Consider the following 13,571-nt stretch of genomic DNA (forward strand, 5'->3'; position numbering starts at 1 on the left):
CTGAAAAAACATCAGAAAAGTCATATAATACTGGGAAAAGTAGCTGGATTTGCAGCTAGTAGCGTTTGACAAAAACAGTCGCCAAGAAGATCTGAAAAGTTGCCAGATTTAGCAAGAAAGTCGTCAAGTTGGCAACTCTGTGTGTGTGTGAGACATGGACACGGGAGAGGGAGAGGAGAAATAGGTGCAGATTTAAGGCCAATGGAAATGTGATATCGTGCTTATCAATATGTCGATATAGATTAAAATATTGATATATCGCTCAGCATTAACTATAGCCTCATCTCTTTTTTTTTTAAATACCCCATTTTTACGACTTACTATATTTTTACCTCTGATTTTGGGTGTTTGTCAGATTTTTGTAAATGTTTATACTTTACTGCAGTCTCAGTCTGTTTATCATATTTGCACTAGCTCTAAGGGTCTTATTATAGCTTTATCTAAAAAAAAAAAGAAAATTCCAAATTTTTTTCTATTATATAACTTCTACATAGCTTTACTGCTGATTTTGGATGTCTGTAATTTTTGTTTTTTAGTATTTTATTTATAGTATTTTTTTTTTCAGTCTTAATGCTGTCTAACCCCCGTTTAAGTGTCTTTGTCATAGTTGTACCAGTTCATAGGGTCTTACTATTGCCTCATCCCAAAAAAAAGTTATCTTTTTTCTTTTCAAACAAATGAGGTAAAACTTAACTCTAAGTTTTATACATAAAGGTTGACATTACGCTGTCATTATCATGACACGACACCTGTCATTAGCTTGAATAAGGTGTCATGAAGGATTAAGGTTAAAGACGGTTAGAAGGCTGAGAGAAAATGGATGGCCTGTAGGACGAGGAGTTCCAGACGGAGACACTGAATCCCCTACAGCAGGGGTGTCCAATTCCGGTCCTCGAGGGCCACTATCCAGCATGTTTTAGATGTTTCCCTCTTCCAACACACCTGATTCAAATGATTAGGATCGTTATCAGGCTTCTGCAGAGCTGGATGAGGAGTTGATCATTTGAATCAGGTGTGTTGGAAGAGGGAAACATCTAAAACATGCTGGATAGTGGCCCTCGAGGACCGGAATTGGACACCCCTGCCCTACAGCCTATTCAACTACACTTTGCTGTGGGCCATATTGTCGAAAGGCTATGGTTTGTGGGCCGGACATTCCTGGTACAAAATTCTATAAAAAGCACCAGTTGGCTTTTTGTACAAGTAATAACAAACACACAAGCAGCTTCAAGTTTAAACAAATATTAATCACAGCACCTGCTGGTTAAAAAGTGTAAAAATATATAAACAATTTTGGGTTTTGAAAAGCCTTCTGGCTTTTTGTGCAAGAAAAAGAACATAACTAGCTTCAGGTTTATTTTTTTTGAAAAGACACAGTCACAAAATCACATGTTTCTTTTTTGTGAGAATCTATGCTACTCGGAGAGAAGCTATGGTTGCATTCTGCTGCAGCGTGCAAGTGTGGGAGAAGTTTGCCAATCTTCGTTGGTAGTTTAAAGCAAGCGTTTTCAGTTTTGTCTGCCTAACATCTGAACCCGGTGAAAGGTCGTTGTCTTATTAGTCCAGTCTTTATTGAACTCTATTTTTGGCGTCAACTTTCCGTCGCTTTTGCTTTGAATGTGCTATTTCTGCTGTTTATCTGAAGTACCTTTCCATATGTGCTGTAAGCAGCAGTGCTGGAAAACGTCACAAAGTGCCGTGAAGTGTCGCAAAGTGGGTGTGTACAGTTTTTAGTGGACATTAAACAATTTATTCATAATTTATTTACTAATAGATAGATGGGCCATGGGCCGGTTGAGTTTGAGGAATGGGCCGGTTTTGGCCCGTGGGCCGACAGTTGAATAGCCCTGCCCTAAAGTGTCCATTTAAAGTATGGACTATAACCTATAGAACAGCCAATGCAAAGCAGGGCAGAGTTAGGTGAAAAACCTGAATGGGAGACTTTTAACTTTTTATCTCTCTTATTTTTTCTTTTTTTTTAATCAAAGACCTACAGGGGGTGATATCCTGTTTCCCATGTCTCCACCCTCAGTCTCCAAACTTAACCCCTAACCCTAAACCCTAAACCCTAACCCTAACCCAAACCCCTAACCCTAAACCCTAAACCCTAAACCCTAACCCTAAACCCTAAACCCTGACCCCAACTTCCCCTCCCTAAACCTAACCCATCCCTTTCCTAAACCCTAAACCCTCCTTCCCATACCTAACCCTAACCCCTTACCCTGACCCTAACCATTCCTACCTCATTCATTTCTAACTTTCTTTTATCTAATAATTTATGAAGTTTTTAGAGGTTATTATCACTGTTTTATAAATGTTTACCCTTGTTTTATGATAATCAGGTTGCTGCGTTGGGACCACGCCCCCTGGTGCTCCTAATTCCCATGGGGACCCATGCCTCCTTTTATGTCCTTTTTATGGGTGTCTGGATGTTTTATTAATTTACTATTTTTTTTAAAAAAAATTTTTTTACAAAAAATGATAAAGAAGATATCTCACCTGGGGTGTGAAAGGATGTCCTGTGCCAGTGCTATTTTTAAAGAACCCTAACCTAACCCTAACCCGAAACCTAAACCTAAACCTAAACCCTAAACCCTAACGCTAAACCCTAAACCCTAAACCTAAACCTAAACCCAAACGCTAAACCCCAAACCCTAAACCCTAACCCTAACCCTAACCCTAAACCTAAACCTATACCCTAAACAACAACCCATAACCCCTAAACTTAACCCTACCTAACCCCACTAGATCCCTCCACCTAACCAAAAAAATGCCAACATAGCTCCAAACATGTCATAATTTAGAAAATTACACCTAATGACAGCCTTCATGAAACATTATTTATGCTAATTACAGATATTGACATCATATACTGTATGTATAACACTTCAAGTACCGGGAGAACATGCAAACTACCCACAGAAATAACCCGTGTCTACCCCAGGTCCTGAACCCAGGACCTTCCTGCTGTTAGGTGGATGTGCTAACTACTATGTCCTTTTTAATGTGTTTATATTAAATTCAGTTAGGGACGTCCTATAGCCATGCAGCAAAAAAGCAGAATTTGGGTGCTGATCAGATGTTTGTCTTTTTAAAGGATGCGTATTATAATTGCAATAATGTAGTAACCTTCTATAGCCTTATCCTACATTATATATACTGTATATATATATCTTTTTTTTTTTTTTGGCCTCGCTCTTACTTTCCTGTTCCAGATACGCTTTTGTCTTTTTTTTTAATGGAGCTGTAGCTCAAAGTCCCCATGGATCATTTGACTCTATTATGAAGGTTTTCAGAGACACTCAGTCCCATTCATGCCACCATATTGTAGTTATTGGCAGTAAAACTTTAAGAAGCTTGGTGGATTACATGTGTGGTGCCACAGCTCTTTGTGTCTGGCATAAACAGCAAACAAACACGATGATAAATACAGGGCAAGCCTGTAACATCTGCTGCACAGAGCATGAAAGTCCCCGTCAACGTTTTCATAGAGACGGATGATGAATAAAACAAACGCTCCCACAGCCGGCCTCAGTGACTGCTCACTAAAAACCAACAAGTTTAAAATACTGAGGAGAAAGAAACAATAGGAACAAGAGATACTGCTGTATTTTATTACTGAATGTGGCGTCATGAAGAAACATGCTAAATAGATTTTTCTTATCTCAAAGCCTTTGAATGCATGATGTTTAACCATTGGGGCACCTTTGAAAAAATTACACTCTTTGAGCGTAGGTACCAAAATTATACCCTTCATAAAACTGTTGTAAAAATGTTGCATATAATTTTTTCTTCCCGTTTTTTCACATCAGATCTTTTCAACAACTTCACACCTTAACCATATATATATAAAGTTATATAAATATATTATATTTCTGAATTTCTTTACTTTTTAAGCCACTTCCATCAATAAAATTTTTTAAATAAGAAAAACACAAAATATGCATTGTTTTGAAAAATAAGGTGCAAAGTGGAATATTTGGTATGAAGTTATTACAACCTATATTTTTATACTTCTTTTTTTTGTCCTTTTTGTCATAAAAATACAATCTTCAATAAGAAAAACACAAACTATCTATTTATTTCCCAAAAAAAAGGTGTATTTTGTATTTTTTAGGCTTAGATTTATTAGGTATTGTGCAATAAGAGTTATCATGGGATTATGAACACGATGTTAAAAGAACACTCCTGGTCAAGGTTCATACAATTATTCTTTAAACTGAATGAGATATTGAGTTTTAAAAACTGAAGAAGCACAAAGTAAACGTTTGGTCCAAAAAGGTTCGCCCCAAGGTTAAAGACGATCAAATACAATCAAAGTCTTAACCTCAGCTAAACTTTTAAGAAAACAAGGCCACAGATAGATTTTATCCTCACACGTGTTCATTATTGAGTAAATAAAACAGACAAAAAAAGATAAAGAAGCAACTTTACATTAATCACCCACAACTCTACAGTTTTAAGGTTGTCGGCCAGATGCAAACAAAGCAAAGTTAAAAATAGATCTTTTTAATTGCATTTCGTAATGGCCTCTAATAAAGGTAATGCAAAGCAAACATTGTGTTATGAATTACCTACTTAAAGACGTTAAACTGCAAACTCATGATAAATGTTTTCTCACTTTCTTTCCATCCCTATAATTACACTTTACAGCAGCATTCATTATACAAACCTTGGTGGTAGAATCCTGCTACAGTGGCCACGGTTACATGGTGTTTTTTTTATTATTATTCTGAATTAGTTATTAAGAATTAAATCATTCGGAATTAAAGTGTTCTGCTTCGTGTTTACATGGTAATAGTGATTCCCGTATTGAGGTTTACATGGAAAACCGGTTTATTCGGCTTCAGTTAACTCCGCATTAGGTCTGGGGCTTTGGAAGGCTCTGTATATAACACAGACGACCACATGAGAACTGTTTTCATCTTTATTTTGATTGTAGTTTTGAAGCAACAGCTCAACAATAACACGCTTTGGTCCACGGAAAAGCCCACAAAAGCCCAGTAAACCACCGGAAAACAATAACCAGGAGTAAATATTTGCTCCCTTCTAAAGATAGTAGCTCTAACAACCGTTACAATGATAAACTTGGTGATATTACAGCCTGTGCAGCAGTATGGGGATTCATTTACATCTCCGTGTCGTAGTATCACCCGTCCGATGAAGCCTGTTCGTTTGCTGCTCTCCATGTGTGTGAAAGGTCCATGTGTCCGTGTGAATGTGCGCATGTTTTTGCCTCCATCCATCCCCGTTTTTATCCATGATATCCATGTCTTATTAAATAGTGTCGGCTCCATTCTGGGCCGCCATGTTGGATTATGTCGTCACAAGTCACACTTGTGCAGAATAACTGGAATTAGCTTAAAGCGGCTTAAAGTCTTGTTAACTGTTTACAAGAAAGATGAATTATTTTATTCAGTATTAAAAACGAGAAAAAAACAGCCACCTAATTTGGAATTCCATTAGCATTAGGAATTAAGCGTTTACAAGGTCAGGTTAAAGAGGAATTAACTTTTATTCCACTTCAGAGAGGAAATAAAGCTCCATGGAAACATGGCCAAGGGGGAGCATGTATAAGGTAAATAAAAGGGGGCCAAGGACAGATCCCTGGAGACACCACAGGTGACAGGCTGGGTAAAGGATTTAGCGCCACCAAGGGAGACACGCTCAGTCCGTCCAGCCAGATAGGACTGGAACCAGCTCAGGGCCAGGTCGCGAAGACCAAAGGTGGATTGCAAACGACCCAGGAGGATGTCATGATCCACTGTGTCGAACGCTGTTGATAGGTCAAGGAGGACAAGAAGAGATGGTCATCCAGCAGCCGTCGCCATCAATAGATGACTGCCAATGACGTCTAAAGACGTCAGTTGTGTTTTGAGACTGGGTTGCTAGGAGACAGTGTGACGAAGCTCTACCGTCGCCATCAATAGATGACTGCCAATGACGTCTAAAGACGTCAGTTGTGTTTTGAGACTGGGTTGCTAGGAGACAGTGTGACGAAGCTCTACCGTGAATATTGAGCTTGTACCATGATGTAGTGACCAACTGGTGACGTGTGGGTGGCAGCAGCGCACCTTTGGATGAAAGATCACCCGTGATGTGCAGAGCTCAGAGGGAGAGGAAAAGAGTTTACAAGACAGAAAATGGCGCTACAAGAGTTGATGCTGAAGTTCCCAGCAGCTCACACTCAACCAGAGCATGTGTAGAACTAAGTGGACTATTGAGTGTGTCGGGATGGTGAGAGAAAACAATCAAAAAAATGGGGCAAGCGGTGACACTCAGCATGTCTGGGAAAAGGAGTAAGTGGTGTGTGTGGAGAATGACGGGGGGAGAAACTTGGAAGAAGACGTGAGCAAACCATTCAACTCTGACCTGGATGGCAAAATAATAATAATTTTGCCATCAAAAGCCCGGTCTCAGTGATATTTTTGTAGTTTTATAGAAGGAAACCAATGTTGAGATGTCCCTAAAGCAAAAAAATGCTTTTTTCTCAGCTTTTTGTCACCAACTGGTGATTTGTGTGAAACTTGCCTCTATTCAACTGCTGATTACAGGAGAACGAAACAAGCTCGAAACATTTTTTTTCCTGATGAAAGTAGAGAGTCTAATCTTTCCGAATCTGGTGTCAAAAATTCAGATTGTCATAGTACAAAATATTCTGTGGGTCTTGAAAGATCAGTGAAAATCATCTAAAATGCCTGGGGGCAATATGGGGTTGGCTGCTCTGAATAATGGCTGGCAGTGAATGAGTTAAAGATAGTGTAGCAGATTTTAGCCTGAAGGCTTTCTACACTGTGACCTTTCCAATGTTGTGATTTTATAAACTAAGCACACTTTCTTTTGCTGCAGAATCTTTGAACTTTCAAAATTCTTTCAAGTTCTCCAGACAGGAGGTGAAAAAAGAGGATATTTGGATACAATTGTTTGTATCTAAATAGAAAAGCTCCTCAGATGCTTTTTCAGCTTGATTTTTGGTCAAAATTCCCCAGCAGTTTTTCTGACCTAATTAACATCATGTAAATTTGGAAATTGTAATCCTGCTTTCAAGAGCAACAACTAATTAACACCACTTCTATCTCCCAATAACGGCGACATCCCCTTTGACTGTGTGTGTGTGTGTGTGTGTGTGTGTGTGTGTGTGTGTGTGTGTGTGTGTGTGTGTGTGTGTGTGTGTGTGTGTGATGGAGCCGCACACACAGAGGATCCCCTTCCTGAATGTATAAAGCTGCAGTTTGAATCCTGCTGAGACCAGAATCCGTGCAGTCGACCAATGGCAATAAGCGAGTAATATAATCGTGATCGGTGCTATTTTGTTTATTTATGAATGATTGAGAAGGTCAGAATAATCGAGTAAACACAGCCTGCAGAACTGTTGTCTGATGGTCTATTGATGCACTGATGCAGTCACTGTTCCATCCTAAAAACAAGATGTAAATAAATCAGCAAACCTTGAGTCACGATGGACCAGTAAGCACCAGTATCCTCCCCATTATCTCAGCAATAAAGCTTGTAGAGAAGCGTTGTCGTCTCTTTCTTCCCAGGATTATGAATTATTAAGTTTTATAGTCACTCGCAGCCCTCAGCGGTAAATATGCAGCTCATGAAAAAAATAAAAAAATTATTCCACTGTTGTTGGTTTTTGTTTGTATCAAGTCACTGAATAGTGACTTAATTGTTAACTCCTACACAAAACATTCAGAAAGTTCCTGAAATGTATGCTTGTACTTTGTTTTTGTAACTTTTAAACTTCAGTTATTGATTTTTTTGTGAAACTGCGTTGACTTTTCAGCTCTGATTCCATTTTTATAGCAGACAACTGGTTAAGCTAGTGGAGCTGCTCCACTTTGACCTAAAATCTTTGTAAACAAATTAAACTATTCAACTTTTACCATGTTCAGATAATATGCTAGGTTAGTGCCAATGTTATGATAATGCTATTGCTAATTGATTGCTAATTCATTCTAATGCTAGACTAATCCTATTGCAAAGTTAATGCTAATGCTAAGTTAATGCTAATGATTGGTTAATTAATGCTATAGCTAGGCAAATACCAATGCTGGGTTAGTGCTAATGCTAGGTTAATGGTAATGCTAGACTAATGCTATTGCTAGGCTAATTCTAATTCTATGCTAATGCTAGAATAATGCTATTGCTTAGCTAATGCTATAGCTAGGTGAATGCTAATGCTAGGTTAGTTTTAATGCTATTGTTAGGCTAATGCTAATGATAGGTAATGTTAATGCTAGGTAATGCTAATGCTAGGTTAGTGTTAATGCTAGGTAATGTTAATGCTATGTTAGTGCTAATACTAGGCTAATGTTATTGCTAGGCTAATTGTAATGCTATGCTAATGCTAGGTTAATGCTAATGCTAGGTTAGTTTTAATGCTATTGTTAGGCTAATGCTAATGATAGGTAATGTTAATGATAGGTAATGTTAATGCTAGATTAGTGTTAATGCTAGGTAATGTTAATGCTCGGTCAGTGCTAATACTAGTCTAATGCTACGTTAGTGTTAATACAAGGTTAATGCTAGGTTAGTGCTAATCCTAAATTGATGCTATTGCTAGGCTAATGCTAGGTTAGTGCTAATGCTAGGTTAGTGCTCATCCTAAGTTAATGCTATTGCTAGGCTAATGCTAGGTTAGTGCCAATGCGAGGTTAGAGTTAATGTTAGGTTAGTGCTAATGTTAGGTTAGTGCTAATCCTAAGTTATTGCTATTGCTAGGCTAATGCTAGGTTAGTGCCAATGCTAGGTTAGAGTTAATGTTAGGTTAGTGCTACTGTTAGGTTAGTGCTAATCCTAAATTAATGCTATTGCTAGGCTAATGCTAGGTTAGTGCCAATGCTAGGTTAGAGTTAATGTTAGGTTAGTGCTACTGTTAGGTTAGTGCTAATCCTAAGTTAATGCTATTGCTAGGCTAATGCTAGGTTAGTAGTGTCAATGCTATGTTAGAGTTAATGGTAGGTTAGTGCTAATGTTAGGCTATATTTTCATTGAACACAAATGAGCAACTACAACAGTTTACATTACAACAAAAGATAACACACAATAACTATGAATAAAAGGAAAGAACTAAGAGAGAAAAAAACAGCAGGAAAACAGTGTTTTCAGGTTTCAAATTCTAACAGAATGAATGGTACAGTTTAAAACATTATATAGTATTGAATAATTCATGTAACTCGTTTTCAAAATAATGTCCGTTTGTTTTTGTCTATGCCTATTTTGTTTTATGTATATGGTATTTTGCCAGCATGATTAGAGTCTAGCTAACACTAAGTGAATGCTAATGCTAGGTTAATGCTAATGCTAGCTATTGCTAAGCTAATGCATTGCATCCTCACTTGCATTTTCTTCAGGAAATACAAATATTGTAGTTATATTTGTTTTTCTAAATGTGAATCATCACCAGCCTCTGTGACAGATTTCCACACATTAATCCTTTCCAAACGGGACAACTTGTCCAGCTTGAATTGTTGTTGACACAGGTTTTCATTCATTGGGCCGATTGTTTCCACAGACTTCAATCATCAAGATCCCATAGCCAACAATGTGCTGACAACAGTTCTCTGAAATCTGGCTTTGGGTTCTGACAGCTCGGCAAACAGAAAGCTTAAGTTAACTTCCTGGTTTAGTTCATCACTCTCTCTTTCTTCGTGTTCTTGAGCAGCGCGTGGGCCCCGTCGCTCCCTCATCAGCTCAAAATAGGGAAAGCAAAGTGGCACGCAGAGAAAAGGATGAATAGATAGTGACCAAAAAAAAAAACACAGACATGGATTTAAAAGACAAAGTCTTCACTCCAAGTCCATGAGTCAGCTGATGAGACAGACAGCGTTCTTAATAGGCTTCAGAGCATATTTCTCATCCTGCCGTCTGGTAATTGGACATGAATGCCAGTGATAAATTGCACAGGCCATCTTTGATTTGGTGACTCCTGACTGCTGCTCAGGCACCTTTGAATTAAAGCTGGCGTGCAGACGAAGGAGACGCACAAGAAGAAGCTCAATTTGCTCTATTGCTGTCTGTTAGCAGCCATTGTTTTTGGCATTTTTGAAAATGAAAATATATTTAGTAAGAATTTACAATTATATGTTTACAAAAAGTAAATGGTGTTGGGGTTAGATATTGGTTAAAATTTGCAAATATGTAGCACATTTGGTGGGTTTGTTTAATTTGGTGATTTTTGGTGAATGGGAAGTATGATTTTCTCCTCCTCAGGAGAAGAATTTAGGCTGCCTGGCCTCTAATAAATCCATTTAAAACAATATATATTATATCAGAGATTTTAGATTCAGGGCCGATATCAGTGGCGGCTGCTGGTCTTTCATGCAGGGGAAGCTCATTTTCTGCCTACTTCAGAAAATGTATCTGTTTATTTAAATGTGAATTCTAGTAGAATTCACATTTTGTTGTCAACAACTATTTGTAGATTATCACGCACGCACGCGCGTAGCTGCTGCGCGCTGGAGTGTGAGTGTTTGGTCAAAAGTCTCACAACACAAGCAGTAACAGTCTCCACAAACACCAAAAACAGACACTAGGTTTGTCAGAAGTTAATTCGCTATGAGAGGATCAGCAAAGTCTCCGTGTCAACACAGAGCAACGGACTGAAATATTTGAAAAACCCGCCTGTGTGCTTACAACGTCATACTCTCTGATTGGCTCATTTCGCTGTCAATCAAAATTGAATTAGCCTGAGACAGATCATCCAATCATCATCCATTATTCCAGCGTCCGGAACAGACAGATCCAGCCCACTGCTCCATAGACCTCCTGTGAAGCCCGGCGTCCGATGGGCGGGACTAAGTGCGTCATAACCGAGCATTTATCCAATGAGCGTCTAGTTTGACTGCAGTGGATCAACCACTAAATCCTGTCCCATTGAAGTCAATTGAAGCTGAACTTCACCACTGTTTATTAACACTGTGACGCTGCGGTAATGAATGAAGAACGTCACGCTGTCACTGTCAGTTTCCTGTTATAAGAAGCTGATTCTGAACTAAACATACATGTGTTCTGTCATATATTTAGTCAATGAAATGTACACACAACACTACATATTTGACCACTGATTTTAGGGGAAGCTGAGGTTCCCTTGTAGTCTTAAAGCATCCGCCACTGGCCGATATAATCCGATAGTCGTTTTTTTAGCAAATTTTGGACCAATATCAGTTATTGATATTGCTATTGTGTCTTGTTTACAATCGTCCCGTGGAGACCTTCGGATCTCTACAACCATATCCTTAGCAATATGGTAGGCTACTACTTTGGTAATCTCACCCGACTTTCACTTCTTCTTTCATAAGGCACAGCACGAGTCATTGAAGCTTTCAGCGTGGTTTGTTTCAGTGGAGTAGGCTGCGAAGGTCTCAGGTTTTTGTTTGCAGCACTTAGTTTTACACACTCTTTGTACTGAACTTTGCGGTGGTTTTCTAAATGGTTGAAGAGGTTCATAGTTCTGGAAGAGGAGAGAGGCGGGGCGGAGTTAAGAGGGACAGATAGTAGAGGGAGAAAAAGGGATATTGGTGCCTCTACAGAAGAAGTTTTGAATGTTCCGTGAATTATATTGATATTATGATATAGTCATGCTATATCTCCTAAATAAATAAATCAATATTTATAAAAAACTCGATATATCGCCCAGCCTTATGACAGCATTTATGTGTAAAGGTGCGCTCACACAGAACTGCAGTCACTTCAATCGCCAGAGATGAGTCGCTTGAACATAGTGGGGCTTTTTGGTCACTTCATCGCTCCAGTGATGTGACGACCAGGGAAGAGAGTGTGTGTGTGTGTGTTTGCATGGGTGTGTATGGAGCCGGTGACAGGGGAGAGAGAGAGGGTTGATCACTTCTTCTAGAGTCGTGTGTACAGAACTTATCATAGATGGCTCCACTATTACGGTTTAAATGATGAACTTAGAGTTGCTAAAGAACAAGTTCACTCAGAATGTAGGCTTTTTCAAGAAGTTCACTTTTTTTAATTTTGCCCCGATAAATTGAGGAAGTGTAGTACAGCCCTCCGCAGCAGCCGTCTGCACTGTAGCGAGAGGGAGGGGCTGGTGCCTCGGCTCTACAGACAGTGAAGGACGAGGGAGCTGTCGCTTGAAAAGTTCAAATTTTGCAACTTTGACCGACAAGGTCACGCTTGATCTAGTCGCTCAAAGTCACGTTGCTTGAGGGGGGATAACTTGAGGTTGCGTCATTTACATTGATTTGAATGTAATCTAGTCGCTTCAGTCACTTCAGTCGCATTCGATGTGAACGCAAATTTTAAATTTAAAATAAAGTGTTACTGGTTCAGTGGTTTAAAATGTTGGCTTAGCCTCTACACATATATATGAACTTAATTGTCTTTAGTATATATGTTTATGTATAATGTTATACTGAAATTTTTTGGTATTTTTCAAAGCTTGCCGACATTTAGCACATCCGGGTTACACCACGGACAGGGCATGCACTGCTAACACAGCTGATCACACTCATCTACTGACCAATGAACAATTTGGAAACTCCAAATCCATGTTTTAATAGCCAGTAATGCTTATAGAGAACATGCAAACTCTGCACAGAGAGAAAAAGGCCAGCAGAGGCTTAAAACCTCCACTTTTGTGCTGTGAAGGGATAATGCCTCACACCACGCCACCAGAGCCTCGTTAATGTGTGTTTTTGTGTCGTCTCAGCAGCTGCCGTCCTTCCATATGGTGCACTAAATCCTGGACAATGGACGTTGTAGTAAAAACTTGTTAATCCACAAAAACATTGTCTGAGGTGAAACTATCCATTAGGGAGCCAATGTGTTCTGTAGAACTTTAAACTGACTGGTTTATTTCACGTCTATAGCGTACATTTTGTGTCGGCCTCAATCAGCTCTGAAAGTTTGGAATCTGTGTGTGTGTGTGTTTGTGTTTGTGTGCTCGACCTTCAGGGTGACCTTGATGCTGTAACGCAAACACCAAAGCCGCTGCTCGCCATGGTGACTGTGTTGAATCTCAGCTCAGTCCAAAGCAGATGGGCGCATAAAGAGAGCTCTCGCCCATAAAAAGTATCATTTGAGGAGGCAACGATGTGGTTTATGTCAGATTTGGCAAAGCTCGGAGCTCAATGGTTGACACTTATTTAACGTGGGACGGAGCATTTATTTTTACAGCGGGGCATATTATGGGTTTATGAGCACTTCATTACCGCTCAGATTTTTATTCAGCTGTATGTTGTGTGACTGATGAAAAAAGGTTTGAAGTTTAAGAACTACAAAACAACTCAAAAAGTCATGACGAACTAGTGTGAAGAAACTAAATAAGTACTTGTAGGAAAAAGATGCTAAGTCATCAAAAAGCAGCGTTAGGTCGGCCCTTAACACACTCTCTGTTACACTTAGTTTGGATTTGGACGTTCACACGGAGCAGCAGATGGGCCGGTTCCTCCCGTGTTTCATCTGCGAGTGAATCATCAGAGAGTTCTGGACTTTATTTTGGCAGGAGAGTTTACACAAACATTAAATTATCATCGCCTTGTAGAAATTCTTCTGCATATTTTGCATCGGCTCCGGAGACTTTCACACCAACCAATCTG

The sequence above is a fragment of the Gouania willdenowi genome, chromosome 6 (assembly GCF_900634775.1).
Source record: "Gouania willdenowi chromosome 6, fGouWil2.1, whole genome shotgun sequence".
NCBI lineage: Eukaryota > Metazoa > Chordata > Actinopteri > Blenniiformes > Gobiesocidae > Gouania > Gouania willdenowi.